The 20,980-nt window shown below is 38.9% G+C and overlaps 1 long non-coding RNA gene across 1 annotated transcript in view; it reads left to right on the top strand.

Annotated features, from left to right (window-relative positions):
* Positions 1-20,980, top strand: part of LOC106505556 (uncharacterized) — a 492,239-nt gene that overhangs the window by 334,438 nt on the left and 136,821 nt on the right. Inside the window, exons 5-6 of the long non-coding RNA XR_014822526.1 lie at positions 618-726; positions 1,600-1,701. This is a non-coding gene — a long non-coding RNA (uncharacterized LOC106505556). The remainder of the gene's footprint in view (positions 1-617; positions 727-1,599; positions 1,702-20,980) is intronic.

Here is a 20,980-nt window from a genome sequence, read left to right on the forward strand (position 1 = left end):
AGATCAATGCTGACTGCCTACAATCCTCCTTGAGAACAAAATTTTACTTTGTCTTAAATTCTCCACCTTTTCCTTCTGAGCTCACTAGAGGATTCATGATTAGAAAAGATGCAATGCCAGCTGGAAAATCTTTACTGCTGCAAAATAGATCCCTGCCCAGACCAGAAAATGCTGCAGAACTTACTAACACAGAATGCCCTTATATGTGGAATCTAATTTAAAAGTATGCAAAAGAACTCATTTATAAAATGGAAACAAACTCACAGATTTGGAAATAAAAATTACAGTTTCCAAAGGGGAAAATGTAAGGGGAGGGGGGGAAATTAGGAGAATGGGATTATCACATATATGGTACTGTGTATAAAATAGGTAAGTAACAAGGACCTAGTGTATAGCTCAGGGAAAACAATCTGTAATAACCTATGTGGGGAAAAAGAATGGAGATATATACAAATATATATATATATATATAAACTGATTCACTTTGTTGTACACCTGAAACTAATACATCATTCTAAGTCAACAATACTCCAATAAAATTAAAAAAAAAAAAGAGCATAGAAATTAAGTAAAATATTAACCTTGAGCTGTGACCTGCCTCTCATTTTTTGTGCAAGGATCTCACCAGTGGAGAAATGGGAGCAGAGGACAAGCAATCTGAATCTTCCTCTCCCCCCCCCACCAATTTTCTGAAAGAAGAAAGACATTGTTCAGCAAATTAAACAGGTAAACAAGATTTTTAGAAGAATGTTTAAACTGCTTAATGGAACAAATTGTTTTTTAACACCCTTAAGCAGCTGTTGGAATAATCAATTTACATACAAATAATGAATATGCTAATTGCAAACCTTTCTCTCCTAGTCCTTAAAAATAGGTCTCCCTTGGGCCTCCTAAAAGACAGCTCATTGTCATTCTGGTTGTAGTTACTATGTATACTTGAATACTCATTTAAAAATCTTTACAGTATACGTGTTTTTTCCTAATTGGAGTAGGTCTTCCACACGCATGTCCTTGAGTTTCTAAGATTCTAGTACCTGAAAGCAAGCACAAAGTGGCAGGTAAATTTTAAAATCCATTATTCTGAAAAATAATTTAACCAGTGTATGATTTTTTTTTTTCACTTGGCTTCTCACATTTACCTAGTTCATCCTAGTTATGACGTGCCATGTAGAAGGGAATATTAAGAACCCAGAGAATTACAATATTATTGCTTTGGGTCATAATTTCAATTACTACTGATATTCCTAGACCCTCAGAGTGTAATTTATTTTAGGTGTAGCCAGTTTCTTTTGGATTCTGAACCTGTGGGTCTTATTAATAATCTGTATGGTTAATTTACATTCATAGGAATGGGAATACTGATTATTTCTCAATATTCATCACTTATAAATGTTAATCTTAGTACAGTGGCTTCCTTGACAACATCAAACATAGCATTTCTTCTGTTTGCTTTGTGCATGAGGCAGTTCATACACTGAAATATAACAATTCAAAGTAAACCCAAGGAAATTCAAGAAAACTGAGGGTAACATGCATCTGAGGTAGGGAGGTATTGAGGAGGAGAGGCAATTTTTTTACCCTTCAGGGTTTTTTTTTCAGCTGGCCTAATAATCAAATCAACAGAAGACAGAATAACAGGAGAAAAACCAACTTAACATCATATGTACAGAATCCCACATACATGAGGAGCAATGACAGAAGGTAAAGTGAGATACATGTGCCATCCTGAGCTAAGGGATGGGAAAGGAGGCCTGGAGCTTCTCAGGGGAGAAGGGCAAGTGACAGAAGAACAGATGCTGGGTAATTAGATGTTTGCTTTGTCATACAGGTGGGTCCCCCAGATAAAATGCATCTCTAGCGATAGCTCTCAATGGGGAAAGATCCCCAATTTAAATGTTTCTCTTAAACTGACAGGGTCTCGATTGCTTTTAGCTCAAAATAATCCACATGCAAAAATGACACATTTGGGAGGTTTATTCTTTTTTTTTTTTTCCAGAAAAGAAGTAAAGCCTTTATTTATCATCAACATAATTCATGTATATAAAACTATAAGGAATCTGAAAAAAACCTACTAGAACTAATGCATCATTTTAGAAAGGTCTCAGAATACAGGTCAACATTTAGCTATCTATATACTATAGACTAGCAACATACAATTGAAAAGTTTTTTTTTTTTTAATTTGAAATACCTTCTATAACAGCATCAAAACTTTTGCATAAAATAATTAAGGATAATAATACTAATGCAAACATGTTGAAGGTTCATGGCAACATGACATACTAGACCAAAGCCAATAAAATCTTCCAGAGGGGAGGTTCATTCTGAACCCAGTCAATAGTTACCTCAATTAGGCACTGAATATGCTGTAAATTCAAAGTGGCTAAAGAAATAAAATGAAATCATCTTAGATTACATGGTTATATTATCATCCATTTTTAATCCTTAATTTAGAGCTTTGAGTAAAAAAAACTCCACAAGTGCTAATAATTTATGTTTTTAGAAATTTAATGTGGCCTGATTTTAAAAATTCAACCAAGAATGCTACCAAGTGACCATGTTGACAAAATTCTGATCTGTGACGGAAAATTTAGAAGAAATCAACTTTTAGAAATAATTCAAAGTAATCGTTAAGATATCAGCCAGTTATACACAAACTCTAATCATTTATTTATAATTTCAAAATGTTATCTTATATATTAATAAATAATAAGCTGATTTATTCAGATGAAAGAATAAAAAATATGAATAAATTAAAATTGTTTCTTACTTCATTTACACTAAAATTTTTCTCCAAAATTGACTCTATAGTCAACTGAGCTAGCCCCTTGCAATTCTGTTAATGAGCTCTGCTGCCCCTTTTTTGGGGGTTAAGATTAGAGAAGTTTCCACTGAGTTTCATTTTTCCCTTAAACCATTAAATATCTCTTTAGAGTGTGAGCTAAACATGCTTTCTTTGAATCCTCAGTAATTTATAATCTGCAGATTACATTTCTTGCAAACTAACTTTTTTATGACCTTTTTTACAGCTTTCTCTAAATCCCCACTTTAAATTTTTTTTTCTTTTTTCTTTTTTTCCCTCCACCTTTGCTCCTTATTTAGAAAATAAGCTTTCAGAGTTGTCTTAAGTTTCAAGCAATTAGGGATATTTTAGTAACAAGCCACACTCTCCTCATTTGTCCTTAAAAGACTCTTTCTTTTCCTTCATTTTCCCCTTCCTTTTTTTTCCTTCTTTTGTAACTCTATTTGCACATGTGTTTTACAATCACACACATTTATTGAAATTGAATATGAAAAACTAATGTTTCATAACCTTGGAAAGTGTTGCATAATATTAATAAACATTGAAACTAAGCAGAAAGATTTATCATACAGATACCGGTATAAAGGGTATTGGGTAACATAGTGAGTGATAGCTTGATTTAAAATTTGTCAAAGATGGAATTCCCATCGTGGCTCAGCAGAGGCGAGTCCGACTAGGAACCGTGGGGTTTTGCGAGTTCGATCCCTGGCCTTGCTCCGTGGGTTGAGGATCCGGTGTTGCCGTGAGCTGTGGTGTAGGTCGCAGATGCGGCTTGGATCTGGCGTTGCTGTGGGTCTGGTGTAGGCTGGCAGCAACAGCTTCGATTAGACCCCTAGCTTGGGAACCTCCATATGCCACGGGTGCAGCCCTAAAAAGATAAAAGACCAAAAAAAAAAATTTGTCGAAGATATGAAAATGGTGTTCAAAAAACTCTTTGTTCTAGTGATCTTATAAAAACATAGGTCATACCTACGTATACCATTAAATATTAGCCCTGTAAAGTAGTTTAGGTATGGCTGGTGGTCTAATTTAATAAATGAGTGAGACTCGAAAAATCTACAGGAGTCTAGAAAAGTATACATCTTAAGCAGATGTTCAGCAATTGAGTGAAATCATAATCAAGTTTTCTAATAAGTGTCTTAAGAGCCACAGCAGATTATCTAATTGATCTTAGAATCACTTCTGAAATTAACAGAAAAGTATGCGCGTTCCCATTGCGGTCAGTGGGTTAAGAACTGGACATAGTGGCTGTGAGGATGTGGGCTCGATCCCTGGTCTTGCTCAGTGGGTTAAAGATCTAGTGTTGCAGCAAGTTGTGGCATAGGTCACAGACATGCCTGGGATCTGGCATTGCTGTGACTGTGGTGTAAGCCTGCAGCTGCAGCTCTGATTCAACCCCTAGCCTGTGAACTTCCATATGCAGCAGCTGAGGCCATAACGAGGAAAAAAAGTATGATGTGCTGCTACTAACACAGTCTTAGTCTCTGGGTGCTTACGTCATGTGTACATGCACGTGTAGGCAGTCTGAATATAAACATACATAAACTGCAGTGTGGTGTATATATGTGTACGTCTGTCAAAATTACTATGACAAAGTCTTTCCTTGCAACTGAAGATGAGGGCAAAATAACGGGAGGAAAAATTTAATCCTCCCTGGCAGGCTGAGATTAATAATGGGGCAGTAAGAAGAACAGGAAGACATTTTCAAAAAAGCAGCAGGAAGCCTAAGCAGCCTAGACTCTGGCTGCTGCTGACTTATCTTTTGTGTTCTTTTGTCCTTCATCTACCTGCAAAACAGACTCCTACAACTTCCTTCCAGTGTTCAAGTCAGCCAGAGAACTCCATGACGCCTTTTGACACAATAGAATTTTCTCCTCTTCCTTCTCAATGGGGATCACCAATTGAGAAAACAATTATGAATCCTAAGGTGAAAACAGAATATCCATGCAGAGCTGGGCATTTTTTTTTTAACCTCTGGGGATTATTGATTTATGCAGTAACTTTTGTCCTTAGTAAATCTCAATTTTCAATGGCATGCAATTGTGTAGCTAGAAGCCAAACTCCTGGGGACTTTCTTCAATTAATACCTACTTTGTTGGGAAGTTGTCTTTCTCCATAGGACTTCGACGTAGACAAAATGAAATTGAAAAAAGTATGCCAAAATGATGGGCTGATGTCAAGGTCTAACTTGCCTTAGAGTAGCTCACAATTAGTTTTCTTTTATTTTAAATAAACACACACACTGGCTTTTATTATTTTGTTTGTTTGTTTATTTTTTGCCATGCCTGTGGCATGTGGAGGTTCCTGAGCCAGAGATCCAACCCATGCCACAGCAGCACCCTAAGTTGTGACACCGCTGGATCCTTAGCCTGCTGCACTGCCGAGGAAATCCCACAATTAATTAGTGTTTATTAAAATTGGAAACCAAGTTTTTATTATGGTCGGTCACATAATACTCTAAAACAGTTTCTCAGTCTTGATACAATCAATCTTCTGAGTTGGATTATTTTTTCCCATGAGGAGCTGTCCTGAGAATCTAGGGCATTTAGGAGCGTTCCTAGGCTACACCTACTAAATGCCAATAGCGCCCCAGCTGCCAGTTGTGACAACCAAACACAATCTCCAGAGACTGTCAGGTATCTGCTGGGGGCAACCACTGCTAGAAAATATTGTGACCTCTCTTGCAAGTCACACAGAAAATTCTGGGTCATTACTGGCTGGAGATCCTGTTAATCTGATCCAGAATCCCTCATTGGCAAGTTTTTTTTTTTAAATACCAAGCCTCAGTTTCCCCATTTGTACAACACCTAAGTGATCTTTCATTCTTCTGGCTCAATAGGCCTGCTTGTCTGTCTTCTGATGCTGAAGTTCTGTGGGATTATAGGACAGTTCCTTCAGGACAACCACTAGCAGGGCTCTCACAAGCAGGGCTACATGCTTTTAGAGTGACTCTAGACCAGCGTCCCTCTGCCTCTAGTCACCCAAATCTGTCTCTCCTTTCCTCAGCCTATATCTCTAAATCTGCTGATTCTCCCAGTGAGTGAACAGGGATCACCGGTAATTCAGTAAACAGTATATTGCATATACTGAACTATTGGTATATAGAGAATTACTAGTAAATAACGCTAGTTGCTGTGATAAATAAAACTTCAAATTTCAGGGATGTCTTATTAAAATTGAAGTTTGTTTTTCATGCACATCATTGTCCATTCACATGTATGTTTCTGGTTGGACACTTGCCATGTGATTCAGGGAACTATATCCAGTCTCTTGGGATAGATCATGATGGAAGATAATATAAGAAAGGAAATATATATATATATATATATGTATGACTGAGTCACTTTGCTGTGCAGCAGAAATTGGCACAACACTGTAAATCAACTATATTCCAATGAAAAATTTTTTGCAAATGATGAATGAGCAACAAGACCATGGGGAAGGTAAGGTCCTATCTCAACCATCTCGGCTCCAAAGTGGCATATAAAGCCCTCATTTCTAGAACTCAGTCACTGACCACACCTAACTGTAAGTCAGGTTTGGAAATGGAGTTAGCTGTGTAGCCATTTGAAAAGGAAAACTGATTTTGGTCATAGGTTCTGCCAGATGCAACTCTTCCAATTCATCTGGTCATCCTGCTTGCTTCTGGCTTTGCCTTGTTCTTGGCTAGTCTGGAAACCAAAGTGGGCTCCCTTGAAGCTCTTCTCTTTGATGTCCCAGATTCCACTTGCTCCAGGGAGTAGCTTCTGTACTTGCTCATTAGTTTTGGCTGGTCTAAACTGGAGTCATTTCCAGGGTTCCCTTTCCCTCATTGTCCCCAGACTGCAGAACAAAGTGATGGCAGCTGGACATGGTGGCTCTTGCCCCATTTCGTGCTCAGCAGTGTGAGTTGGCCTCCCAGTGCCACCTGATAACCTGCATCCGTTGTGGTCTGTGGCTGGGAATCCTTCCATTGCTCTGGCATCATTCTTACAAGTGCATTTTCCCACCTTCTTTCATCTCCTTAAGCCCAAGTCCTCCTGGCCTTGGGTCTCTTGATAGATAATATCTCACCCTACTTTCCCTTCAAGCCAAAGATTATTAAAAGGAATATTTTAACCCACTCTTTACTTCAAAGCTTTGTTGAAGTTCTTCCACCCTTTCTTCTTTTATTCTTTGTTGGAGAAAGAGGTGATGCTTTTTTATGAGACTGTACTTTATAAAATTGACATATCACTGACTATCTGCTAGGACGACTTCCCTCATTTGACCCTGCTCTCTCAGGCTTCCAATTGTTCTTCCACATATGCTTGTGGTTTGAATAAACAGGGATGTGAGTGGCAAACTTCTAGAGTGAGAAATATACCTGGTTTCTCTTTTTACACCTGATTTTTGCTGAAATTCCTGGCATTGCAGTCTCCTTCCAGGTTCACAAAAACTACGCTCTTTAGGATCCCAGGACCTCGTAAAAGATATATGACTTTTCAAATCTAGAAACTTTTCCTCAGTTCATGCACATCTTCCTATAGTATTGGCTCTATTGTCTAATTCTCGTTTCTTGAAATTCCTGTATCTCTCAACTCTGCCATCATCCTGTCCTCAAGATGAAGATGCTTTTCCTCATGTATTTTTTTTTTTCCTGATTTTGGACATTTCCCAGAGTCTCAGTCTTTAGTTCTCCATTTCTTTTCTTTTCTTTTCTTTTTGCTTTTAAAATTTCCTTCTCAAAGAATATTTTTACAGCAAAATATCTATGCCAAGGTCGTTCAGATTTGGACTTGAGCTTCCTACAAGGGTCCAGCACCATTTTTCACTGCTGATAATCTGCCTCCATGGAAAATAAGTGAATCTATAATGAATTATAGAGCACTGCCTTCCATTCTGACTTCTATTCACCCTAGGACCCAACTTTAGAATTTTATACTTTACTATTTTGTGAAGAATAATTTTAATTTTAACTATCATCTGTTAATATACAATTATCAGGAAATAAACATTAGAAAATCAATATTCACATCTAAGGCCATCAGCTAGGTAAAGCTAAGATGTATGCTTTCTTGTACAAAGTGGACATTACATGTGTTTATTTTGGTAACGTTTTGCATATTGTTTGTAAACCTGTATTTTGAGTTCATATTTTCCTTTTCCATAGATAAAATTTATATCCTATTTAGTGGCTTCATAATTTTCCATAATTTAAATAACCATTGCCTAAGGAATACTGCAATTCACAAATACGTAGACAAATCCATGCTCACATTTTTAGTTTTTCTATAGGATACTTTCCTAGAAGCAAAAGTGATGATTCAAAGGGCTCGTAGATATTTAATGAATCTGAATTGGAAATCTGAGTCAGAATTGCTCAGAGGTTGTCTCCTTGGCTTTGTGCACCAGCTGAGTAAGTAACCAAGAGGTTCCAAGCTCTGTACTCCTGTTTCTCCAGTCTCTCTCCTCCCTAATCCATTTTCCATTCTGCTAGGTTAGACTTGCTTAAACCTTGTTTGCATCTGTCATCTCCCTGCTTAGAAACTTCTCAAATATACTCAGGCCTTATGGCTAAAGCTAACTAGCCATAGCCATAAACTCTTTAGACTGTCAGTCAAGCCTGACCCTTTCCACGCATGTGTTCACTTGGGCACACGCACACGCACACATGCACACTCAGCCCTCTTTTCCAACCCCTTCTGTACCCTGCAGTCCTGATTCCATATTTTTCCATCCCACCCACCACCCTTTCAAAGAGCCACGAAGGCACCACAAGTGTCCTACTGCAAAAATACTCTATCCTAGGGGTACCTCCTCTTCAAACCTGATCAGTCCTATCTTTGCCACTGATTTCCCACCTATTTAATCACAACGTAGCATCATCCTGGGATTCAAATAGACTCAGCTACTTCTAGATGGGATTGAAATGATTGTCACCTCTCACTCTCCTGAACAGAATGCCGTGCACTCTATATTATAGCCTATAAATGTATCCCACGTTTATTGAGCATCTACTGTGCTCTAGCCACTGTATTTGGTTCTGGGTATACAATGATAACTAAATCAGCTGTGATCTCTATCTTCATCACAGGGACAATCTTAGAGTTTGCTAAGTTTCTGCTTTCCTGTTCCTTCCCATTTAAACCAAAATATTCTAAATATCTATATCTTCCCCATAGGCTCACTTAGGGGCTATTGTCACTCTACACCTTTCTCAAAGCTGTTTTCTGATAAACTTGTTTCACAAACAGTGTGAGAACCCGGAAGGTTAATGAATAAGCACTACTCAATCCATGAATGATGAAAAGGAACTCTGCTTTATCTGGCCTATCCAGTGTAATAAATAAAACTGCATTATATTCCAAAAAAAAAAAAAATAGCAGGGATGGTAGAGCCTGTTTTAACAGACTGCTTCTCCAAGTCAGTTCTGTGGCTGTCCATGGCAAGGGTTATTGTATTTTGAAGAAAAATACAAACAACATCTTCTTATAATCTAATTTTCGAGTGGCAAATGAGATTTCCTAAAAGAAAGTAAACATATTTTGTGAAAAACATGTGCAAGTAAATGGAACTAGAATACAGCTGTGAAGGATAACATACACTGAAAAGCAAAAGCAATGCAAATGTGAGAGTCTATTTTTAGTCCCCCACATATTGAAATGGATTCAATTTGGAGGGTTTCTCAGCTCTGGAAAATTCTTAATGAAGAAAACTGGAAATCCCTAGCCTTTGATGGGTGCTGTAAGAGTCTATCTTGCACTCTGAAATAGGTATTTTTTGTTGATCTTAAATCTAAATTTTAAGACGATAACTTTATATTTAAGAGAATACCTTGGAGTTCCTGTTGTGGCACAGTGGAAACCAATCTGAATAGGAACCATGAGGTTGCCCAGTGGGTTAGGGATCCAGTGTTGCTGTGTGAGCTGTGGTGTTGGTTGCAGGCACAGCTTGGATCCGCAATTGCTGTGGCTGTGGTGTAGGCTGGCAGCTCTAGCTCCGATTTGACCCCTAGCCTGAGAACCTCCATATGCTGCAGGTGTGGCCCTAAAAAGCAACAATAAACAGATTAAAAAAATAAAAATAAATTAAAAGAATACCTTAATGAAGGTGTGAGAATGGAAGTCTCTTTGTGTCAATAATTTCCCTAAGTATCAAAATCTCCAAGAATATAAGCAGGAAGAGTTGGGAGGTGATTAGGGAGATTTTATCCTTTCATTTGTAGCAAGTCACAGGGAAAGCAAAGGGAACGCTCACAAGTAAAAGGATTTGACAGAAATCCAACTAAGGATATAAATGATCAAGATGTTTCCTTTAGCTAATCTAATAGTAAACTCAGGTCCAAGAAATTAGGAAATAGAAAACACCTACACCGTTAATAAAAGAAGAAAGGAAATAAGAAACGATGCGATTATTCACAAGTTCCCAGGGACTTAATGAAAATTTTTCTTGGGTGTAATGAGATGATCTTTCTAATCAAGATAATCTAAGGAAAAACATGAGAACCAAGACAATTAATGATTTTTTTTTTTTAGTTTCAATGCTAGATCTGAAATTTTAAATGATAATTTAAACAGAGGAAGACAGATTTTTCAAGGTAGGATTGTTATTTCTTTTTTATTTAATTCACAGGAAAGAGAAAATCTGATAATTTAGAGGAGAGTCACAGAGGCAACATTTAATAATATATAATTATAATAGATAGCCATATATATGTGTGTGTGTGTGTGTGTGTGTATAGTAAATTCGCACATATGTTTACTATTTACCAAGAGTAGGCATAAGAAAAATCATGCACTGATATAATTTGCTGCATCTCTGTTTCCTCTCTCCTGGCTTCACAAAGGCTAGAAAATTCCACAGTATTCTGAAGTTTTCAGAGGTTTCTGTACCACTTTTATCCTTATACTCCTTGAGCACTGGTTTCACTTCATCTTCCTATTTCATGTGTTTCCCAGAATCAATACAGCTTCCTTCACGATTTTGTTTGTTCTTTGTCTCCTTCTTGTCCTCTTGTTCATGTCAGTTTGTCTGTCCTTCTCAACTGCTCTTTTCCACCTCCTCTGAATAGCCATTTCTAGTCTGGTATAATGAGAAATCACTTAAGTAAGCTTTTAGAAACTGGCTCCAAGGTGCACAGTTCTGCCTGAAAGCCTTGGTGCCTCTGGAATAAATTGTGCAGTGTGCAGTGCTTTGATTTCATGGAAGTTCTTTGGGAGTCTCAGAGTTTTTTCCACTTACTTTCTGGTTCTTATCTCTCTCTTGGACTGTATGAGCTTAGATGAAGGGGTGGGGGTGGGGGCCGTGTTTGCCTTTGTAGGAAGGCACATATTTAGGAACTTAGGCTTTATTGTTCTGCCTTCCTTTCATTGGGATCAATTTGACTTGAGGAGTCAGATATTTTTCTGAGTCACTAAATCATTTTGGTTTACTGAAGTAGTCTAGCTGATTCCTGGATAGGTCTCAGATTTACTCCAGGACATTGCTTCTCTTGTGACAACTAAAAAAATCTAAGCATAAGAGGTCTGTCTTTCCTCACTGGTCCAAATCTATGGAGATATTTGGTTGTTTTGTTGTTAACACCAAGTATACTAAATAAACACTGTTCAGTGGGCGAATAAAGACTTGATGACTTTATAATGCTGTGAGATCGAATTTACCTATTATCAGTATTTTTAATAATGGTGGAGTCAGTGAAACCTAATAGATATCTTACCGGTAGGTCTTCTTCTTCTTCTCCTTCTCCTCCTCCTCCTCACTCCTCCTCCTCCTCCTCCTCCTTCTTTTTGGCTGTGCCTATGACATGTGGAAGTTCCCAGGCCAGGGTTTGAATTGAATCCGTGTCACAGTAGCAACCGAGCTGCCACAATGACAAGCCGGATCCTTAACTTGCTGTGCTACAAGGGATTTTGCCTGAATTCTGTTCCATCTTAGAGAACATGGTTCAAAGTACAATACATCTCAGTGCAAGAGAACATAGATCCTGTGTGTTAGTGGGATTCCATCATAGTCCTTTAAATAACAACCTGCCAAGGTCTAAAAGAAAAGATGTTCGTTCATATCAGTGTTCTTAAGATCCAGCTAAAATATGGTAATGCTAACATGAAATCATCAGCATTCAGAGCGCTGTTCATTCTTTTTTTCTCCTGACCTGAGTCAACAACCATGGGTTTCACAGAGCCCCTGCCCCCTGTTGTTTTGCTAGTGCATCTTCTTTCCATTTCTGAACTGTTTGTTGTTCTACTTTGCTTTGCAGCCCTTTGTGTATTCTCTTCTGGGGTAAGGTATTGGAATAAAAAAGCAAGAGGCCAGTTTTCTCCATAATTCCCATCAGAAAGGGAGAGACATGAGACAGTGTAAACTGCTGCAGTAGTTTAGAAAGGACAAGCAAGGTGGAAACATCTATACCATGTAAGAGTCATGATACAGCTTAAGTGAAAAATGACGACTGCAAAAAAGAATTATTATTGCGTATTTTGCACAACAGCAACAAGACGTAAGAATGACGATGCAATAATGCCAATGCAAGAAAAATCACCTACTATCTAAAGTGCTACCATTGGGGAAGGGGGGAGCCAGAAGGGATGGGTTGGAGAGATATGTAGTTCTACATGGTATGACTTTATGAAACAACCAGGCATTACATTTTCAGTAAAATAGTGCCATTTGGGGTTATTTTAGAGACAAGTCTGGAGAGGCTATGATGGATTCCTCTGGATGCATAAAGAGGGATGACAGGGAGAGGACAGGTTTTCCCTGCAAGGTCACACGCCAGGAACACTGATTCCATAGGTCAGCACTAGGAATAGGTCCAGCTGCCAGCAGTTAAATGAGGATTGAAGGAGAAACTTTCTGTCACCCTTCATATCACTGGAAATAAATGGACTGACCCTCTGATTGACTCAAAAGAAATTCTCACAGAGGTGTGTTGACCCAGTTCTCTAGAGTCATTCTCTGACAGTGGTTGGGTTGTTTGTATTTAATTGGATTGGAGAGATGAAAGGACTGCGGTTATATATTTAGAACCATGTCTGCCTTGAGATGCACTCCCCACCGGCCAGTGTGGGCCTGGGCTAGCCTTGGGCTAACCGCTGGGAAATGATCCAGAGTCAGTTTTCAAACATTGCTTTGGAATATTATGTTCTGAAAACTTGGGATCCCTGATGACCAGACATTGTACTCATAGTTTTGAGTATAAAAAGCTCTCTAGCTCATTTGTTTAGGAAGGAAGGAGAGTCCACCTGACCCTGTCTGTCTGTTGAGCACAAGAGAATAAACAAGCAATACCTCCTCATTACAAATGGAAATTACTAAAGTGTTTTTGACTTTAGATCAAAGTTAAATGACCAGCTTAAGAAAAATGCCCTTTTCATTTTCTTAGTGTAAAACAATGGGGTTTAGGCACACAGGAATTTTCATCTGCAGAGGTAGGAGAGTAATAAATGGTACAGCCATCTTGGATCTCAACTGGGGAGCCCTGATTAAAAATAAAAATTAACAGGGTGTTCCCATTGTGGATCAGCAGTAATGAACCCACCTAGGATTCATGAGGATGCAGGTTAGATCCCTGGCCTTGCCCAGTAGGTTAAAGATCTGTGTTGCCATGAGCTGTGGTGTAGGTTGCAGATGTGGTTCAGATCCTGCCATTGCTGTAGCTCCGATTCATCCCCTAGCCTAGGAATTTCCATATGTGGTAGGTGTGGCCCTAAAAAGCAAAAATAAATAAATAAAATAAAATTTAAAAAAATTAGCATTCTTCATTGTTTCAGAAAAAAATTAAAAAAATTAAAAACTTTAGTGCTTCAAAGTTCACTCTTTTTTTCTCATGGCTTTTTGGATTGGCTGGGCTCAGCCAAATGGTTCTTGTTGGGGTCTTTCATGTGACTGCTGTCAGAGGCCAGCTGGGGCTGTAGTTATTCAAAATTCAGGCAACTGTAGGTGAAAGGTGAAAGGGTTTTCATCCTGCTTTCTCCTTCTTCTTCCCCCTTGGACCCTGCCGGGACTTGCACAATGAAACATACTTTTCAGAAAGTCAGCCAACTCTGACCCTAGACATTTCCTCTCCCAGTGCCCTACTTTGGACCTGGGACATGCTTCTCCAGATCTTCGCCCCCTTTCTCTGTCCCACAGGCTGACAGGTCTGGAGTTCCCATTCTAATTAGATCTGATTAGTGGGAGGCTCAGCCCCAAGTCAGAGAAAAGGAGGAGAGTGAGGCCTAGGTATTAACTCTTCCATGAAAAATTGCCTTAGGCTGACTGCGTCCATCAACTGAAGGTCACTCCAAGGGCATCTTTCTGTGCAGCATTCCACTCTCCCCTGCTTCCTGCTTTCTGTCCTAAGGGTGATGATGACTTGGCTTCCAGTGCTCCCAGGCACCGCACGATCCCTTGGTGTTATCTCACTCCTACACCTTTGTCGCAGCCTCTTACAAACCATTAGCAAAATATCCCTTCTATGTCCAGGGCTGAGTGTGCCATTTGTTTTCTGCTGGCATCTGACTGATCTCTGGGGTAGGCATGTGGTCAAAAATACCGTTCCCCTCTTGCCCCAAAACTTTTTTTTTTTTTTTTTTTTTTGTTCCATCAAGATAAAGACCATGACCTCTATGGTACAACGTGGTAGATGTTATAGGAAAGACCAGTAGACTTAGCATAACATAGAAGGAACCTAAGAGTCTGGAAGTGAGGGCTGGAAAGTCCAAGACTTTGACAACTTCTTTGGAATGTTAGAGAAACAGGAGATGTCGATAAGTCTGAAGAACAACATGAAAATTTGAAAGCATTCTCTCAAGAGGCATCATCGACCCTCTGCAACTGCATCCATCACTTATCTACTCCTGACCATGGGGGGTAAGCTGATGAATTATAGGGTAGGTGGAGGATGGCATGGAGGGCACATGATCAGAGCCACTTTCTCCGAGCTGGGCTTGAGCCAGGCATAACCTCTTCAGTTTCCTATCATGTCCCCTAAAATTAATTATACAAGGAAAGATTTTATAAATCAGGCTCATCTCTGCACTGTTTGCATGAGGTTTTAGAGAAATAGTAAGGAAGTGAGTGGGAGCGGTGGATACATGGCATTTTTTTTCTTTTTTGGCTGTGCCTATGGCATGCAGAAGTTCCCAGGTCAGGGATCAAACCTGTGCCATAGCAGTGACCTGAGCAACAGCAGTGAATGACCTGAGCCTTAACTATTAGGCTACCAGGGAACTCCTGGTACTTTTTTTTTGGTAGCCTGTTTTCTTAATAGACAAAAAAAGTCTTGGTATTTGCTAAGCCTCCTATTATTCAGGAATTTTTCATAGAGTGGCTTAACAATTAGAACATTTAACCAGGGATGTCTACAGGGAAGTGCTTTCAGGGTCTGTTAAAACTTCATATATGCCCAGGAATGGGGTTGCTGGGTCATATGGTAATTCTATATTTAGTTTTTTTAAGGAATCTTCAAAATGTCCTCCATAGTTGTTGCGTCAATTTACATTCCCACCAACATGTAGGAGGTTTCCCTTTTCTCCACACCTTCTTCAGCGTTTGTCATTTTTAGACCTGATAATGATCATTCTGACTAATGTGAGATGTTACCTCATTGTACTTTTGATTTGCATTTCTCTAATAATTAAGTATGTTGAACATCCTTTCATGTGATTTTTGGCCATCTGTATGTCTTTTTTGGAGAAATGTCCATTTAGATATTCTGACCTTTTTTTTTTTTTTTTTGATCAGGTTGCTTTTTTGATATAAAGCTGTGTGAGATGTTTGCATATTTTGGAGATTAACCCCTTGTTGGTTGCTTCATTTGCAAAGATTTTCTCTCATTCTGTATCAAATTGTGGAAATGCCTACAGAAGATGCTAAAACCATTAATATCTTTACAATATTATGAGCTTATACTACCTAACGCCACAGGGAAAAAAAGGGGGCTGGGGGAATACAAAAAGATAAAATACTGACTACTTATAAAAGGGAAATTTAACATAATGGTATTTATAAATGATCACTAATTAATAAACATGAAAACTTAAAAAAAAAAAATGAAGATGCCAGGCTCCTTGAGTTGGTATTTCTGTAACTGTCTTAGCTTTCCCTTCATGGTAAGAGATAGATACCACAGCTCATAAAACCATGTCTGTGGAAGACAAAAGGAGACAGTATTTTTCCTCCTGAGCCTCTCTTTTGTCAAAGAGAAAAATCCAAGAAACCCCCGGAGTTTGGTTAACTGAGTCTTCAGCCCACTTCTAAATCTGTCCTTGTCAAAAGAGTTCCCCACCTGGACATGAATGCTGGGCTCCTTTTCTCTGAAAACATTGCCATTCCATTCTGGTGGAAAATCTAACATTTATTAGCAAGAGGGATGGTTTGGGGACAGGCAATCGGCATTGTCTGCAACAACTCCTTTTATGGGCCAGGCATGCTGATAAGCATTTAATTTTTCACCCCATCCACAATCCAAAAAGGCCTATGCTATTAGCCATGTATGAGGACAATGAGGCATTAGAAGACTACATAACTTACCCAGGGTCACAGAGCTAGTGAGTAATGGAGTGGAGACTCTTTCGTTTGTCAGGGATTTTTTATTTTATTGCTGCTCCTGCAGCATGTGAAACTTCCTGGGCTAGGGGTTGAATTGGAGCCACATTTGTGACCTACGCTGCAGCTTGCAGCAATGCTGGATCCTTAACTAACCGAGTGAGGCCAGGAACCAAACCCACATCCTCATGGATACTAGTTGGGCTCATAACTTGCTGAGCTACCATGGGAATTCCTCACCAAGCATTTATTAAACTCTCTCTGAGTGCAGTGGGAATATGAAAATACATCCAGGGTAATAATACCTGCTCTCCCAGTGCTCATATGGGGCAGTGAGGTAGCAAAGCACTGCAGATGGGAGAGGCAGTAAAGACTCCATCAGTGGTCTCAAGGAGAAGGTCATGGACATTCCAGGAGTGGGTCTGGAGAGGATTCCCAGGAAGGCTGACTCTACCAGCGTAGATCAACTAAAGTTGACACAGAAACATGGGCCAGCAGAGAAAGGGCACTTCAGGCTGAGGAACCATGCTGAGAAGCTGTTGCTTACTGTGGGAAAGAATATTCCTTTCTATTTGTCAAGATTTCCAATGTTAATTGAGAATTTTGTAAAATTTTATTGAAGTATAGTTGATTTACAACATTGTGTTAATTGCTGCTGTATAGCAAAGTGACTGTTACACATATATACTATTTTCATATTTTTTTCCATTATGGTTTCTCGCAGGATATTGAATATAGTTCCTTGAGTTATAAGTAGGACCTTGATGTTCATCCATCCTGTATGTAATAATTCTCCTGTGCTCATTCCAAACTCCTCACCCACCTCATACCTTGGCAACAAGTCTGTTCTCTATATCTTAAATTTGTGTTTCTCAAGAAATTAGAGCAGATGTAAGATACAATGATCCTAATCCAATTTAAAAATGTACTCTTGCACCTTGGGTGAAATGATTGCTTTCAACCCCATTCAAAGGTAACCTTCCTCACATTCACATTTAAACAAATTCAAAGAAAGGGAATATTTCTCTCTTAGATAGACTTTAGACAGCTCCAGTCTATCTTCAGAGAACAAAATAATTAGTTGTAAACTCGAAATGGCACAAAATTTTATCATTTCTTCTATGGAGTAGATTTCCTTGAAGAGGAAATTCTGTTTTTTTTTTTTTCACCCATTGATTTGAGGGGGTCTGAGTAGGGACTGTGATTAGGAAGTTGGAGTAGAGATAAAGGGAAAGATTAATTTAAGAAAACCAAGAAGACATTTTCAACTTAGATAATTTCAAGAGCATTAAATAAACCTTATTCAGCAGGATTTAAAGGACTATTGTAATTCTTTCATATGAGGTAATACTGCTCAGTGATGAAAATCGCTCAGTTAAATGCTACAAATTACTACAAGGAACAATAGCATTTCCCTTCTTACCTTCATGTTCTACAGAATGTTTGGTGTGATAACCTTTGCCTTTTCTACACTAGAGGTAATGACTTCTAAATTACTTCCTTATCACTCTTCCCCTGGCCAGCCCTTCCTACCATTTTCTCGTCCCAACCTATCCTGTAGATGGTCCAAAACATCTCTTGTGTGTTGGATGGCAGCCTTCACTTGGAGAGTTTGATCTTTAAGCGCAAATGACTTCAAGAATCCATGAGCAATTGGTGGTTGGGTGGAGAAAAGACCAGGGATTAGAACTCCGTCAGGCATTTTATATCATAATCAACAAAATATAACTCAGCTGTTAGTTCACCGATAAACCAACTTTGTCATACCTTGTTTTTTGTGGGTTTTGGGGATAACAGATTTGGAGCTGGCCAATGAAAATTAATTCTGACTTTCCTGAGTGCTCGGTCCTTACTGAGATGCCCATTAGCCAAGGAGGCCTGAAGACATCACCAAATGAGTACACTGATTTCCTGTCTCAAATCATTACTAACATTATCTAGATGAAATTGACATGATTTAAATCCAACTGGAAAATAGCCAGTCATGAAAGATAGTCTAAAGATTATCTTGAGAGGAGGGGAGAATTATGAGCTGTAGTTTCAGTGTATCCCAACCTCATGGAGATGCAAATTATTTGAGATCATTCATAATTTAATAGCAATATAGTTGGAGGATCTTGAGAAAATAAATTCTATTTCCTTTATTGAAATGACCATAACAAGTATATAATGGATGAAACACCACAATCAAAAAACAATATTAATCACGCAGATATTTGTAATTGGAAGAAGGAATTGCTCCATATACTGATCCAGATTCCCTTCATTTCACATCTCTGCCACCTCCTAGGACCTCTCTTCCTCTCTAGTCAATGCTGATGGAGAAGAAAGTATGGGGAGGGCAACTTGCTTCTTACTGGTGCATGTTGCTTCTTGCACATCAGTGAGGACAAGTCAGATGGCCTTGCTTAGCACAAGAGAGTCTGGGAGATGTAGTCCCTGGATAGGCAACCACCCCCTTATACTATGATAAAGCTCAGATTTTTGCTGGAAAGTTAGCAATTTCTTTTTCTTTTTTTTTTCTTTCCATTTCTTTGTTTTTTCCCTCCCTTCCTTCCTTCTTCCTTTTTACCATTCCCATGACATGTGGAAGTTCTCTGGCCAGGGATACAACCTGCACCAACAGGAAAGAATTGAGCCCCATTGCAGTGATGACACCAGGTCCCCAACCTGCTGCACCACAGGAGAATTCACAGCAATTCTTATTAAACTTAGTAAGAGGAATGAAACTGAATCAGAATTCAAATCTCTCCTGACTCTGAAATCTAGACTTTTAACTACTATGCTGCTTTGAGGCTAAGAGCTTAGGAGTCTCCCTACAGTTTACAAATGTTTAATGGGTTCGAACAAAGCCCTTTTAAACCATTAGCTTTATTGCCTTAGGTGATGGTGTAATTCAGTAGAAACCTGGTGCCAGTGCCTTCTGAGTAACACACTTCCCCTAGCTCCTGAGCAGTCTGCGGTGCTAGTGAAAGCCCAGAGGTCCTACCCAGAGCCCTCTATGGGTGGAGTGATGGAGGAGACTTGGGTCCTGTAAGTAAAAATGTCACAGCTGTGAGGGTCTCAGATCTCATGTCAAGGAATTAGGAGCCGTTCTTGAGGGTCGGGTGAGATGATGATTGCCCAGTCTTATGAGTAGCACCTCAACCTTTCCTTGACGGTCAACATGCTCAAGTTCCATCCCTTATGGAGGGAGATATCCAGACATATCACCTTCATCCCCAAAGCACGGAGATTTCTTTTTCTTAGACCCAATATTAGAATGAAGGCTTTTAGTGGATTCCTGACCTTTTTTTTTTTTTGCCTAAAGTATCCTCCAGGATGTTTCTATTGAAGTCATAAGTTTTTAAAGAGCAATATTATAATGAGGAAAGAGGTCATTGCATCAGATAGCGCCCACTTCTTCTGGAAATACTGAGAAATCTGCTGCTGGTACTGATGGTCCATGTCTACTGTGTTGTAATTTCTAAAGATGTTTCTACGCATTATTTTGTTTTTTAATCTTTAGAAGAATTCTACAAAGCCAATATTATTTCCATCATCATCATCATTATCATTTATAGGTTTAAGAGCTGAAATTTGAAGGGAGGAAGTAATTTGCTCAAGGTCACGCACTTAATAAATGGATTCTGTCTAACTTCAAAGTCCATGCTCTTTTGCTAGATTATGTTTCACTGTAATTTTTTCAGAGTCCATCCTCATTTCTCTTAATATTCCAGCTCCTTTAGGAACTGACCTGTCTAATATCTTCTTAGAGTAAGACTGCTCCTTTCCCAGTATGAAAAGGAAGGGAGCTAATCATTCCATTCCTTCTTGCCCTCTGTGTACTCCTCTATGAGAATGTGATCCAAATAAAGAACACAAGAACGAGGAGAGAGCCATTTAATTGGGACTATAACCCTGGTGACACTCGTATGATTTTCTAAATCATGGCTCTCTTTAACTGATAAGGTTTAGATTAGTTTCCTAATATGATCTCTCAGACTTCATTTAGTCCTATGACCCTCAGGGATCTAATATATTTTCTTCTGGTTAAATGATCAAAGATTGTACACTGTCACCTTCCTTGAAAAAGACACATGCACCCGCATGTTCAATGCAGCACTATTCGCAATATCCAAGACATGGAAACAACCTAATGGTGTTGACAGATGATTGGACTAAGAAGATGTGGTACCTACACACAATGGAATACTACTCAGCCATAAAAAGAATAAAATAATGCCATTTTGCAGCAGCAAGGGTGGAACTTGAGACTCTTATACCAAGTGAAGTAAGTCAGAGAGAGAAAGACAAATACCATACGATATCACTTATATCTGGAGTCTAGTATATGGCACAAATGAACCTTCCCACAGAAAATAAAATCACAGTCAAGAAGACCAGACTGTGGTTGCCAAGGAGGAGGGGAGGGAGTGGGATGGACTGGGAATTTGGGGTTAATAGATGCAAACTATTGCCAGTGGAATGGATAAGCAATGAAATCCTGCTGTATAGCACTGGGAACTATGTCTGGTCACTTGTGATGGAGCATGATAATGTGAGAAAAAAGAATGTATACATGTATGAGTGCCTGGGTCACCTTGCTATGCAGTAGAAAATTGACAGAACACTGTAAATCACCTATAATGGAAAAAATAAAAATTATTATAGAAAAAGTGAAAAAAAAGAGTTGCATACTGTTGCTTTTA

This window comes from Sus scrofa, chromosome 13, assembly GCF_054392235.1.
Source record: "Sus scrofa isolate SSC_HxYL_T2T_F1_AM1 chromosome 13, Sscrofa_HxYL_maternal_Yorkshire_Landrace_v2.0, whole genome shotgun sequence".
In the NCBI taxonomy this organism is placed as follows: Eukaryota; Metazoa; Chordata; class Mammalia; order Artiodactyla; family Suidae; genus Sus; species Sus scrofa.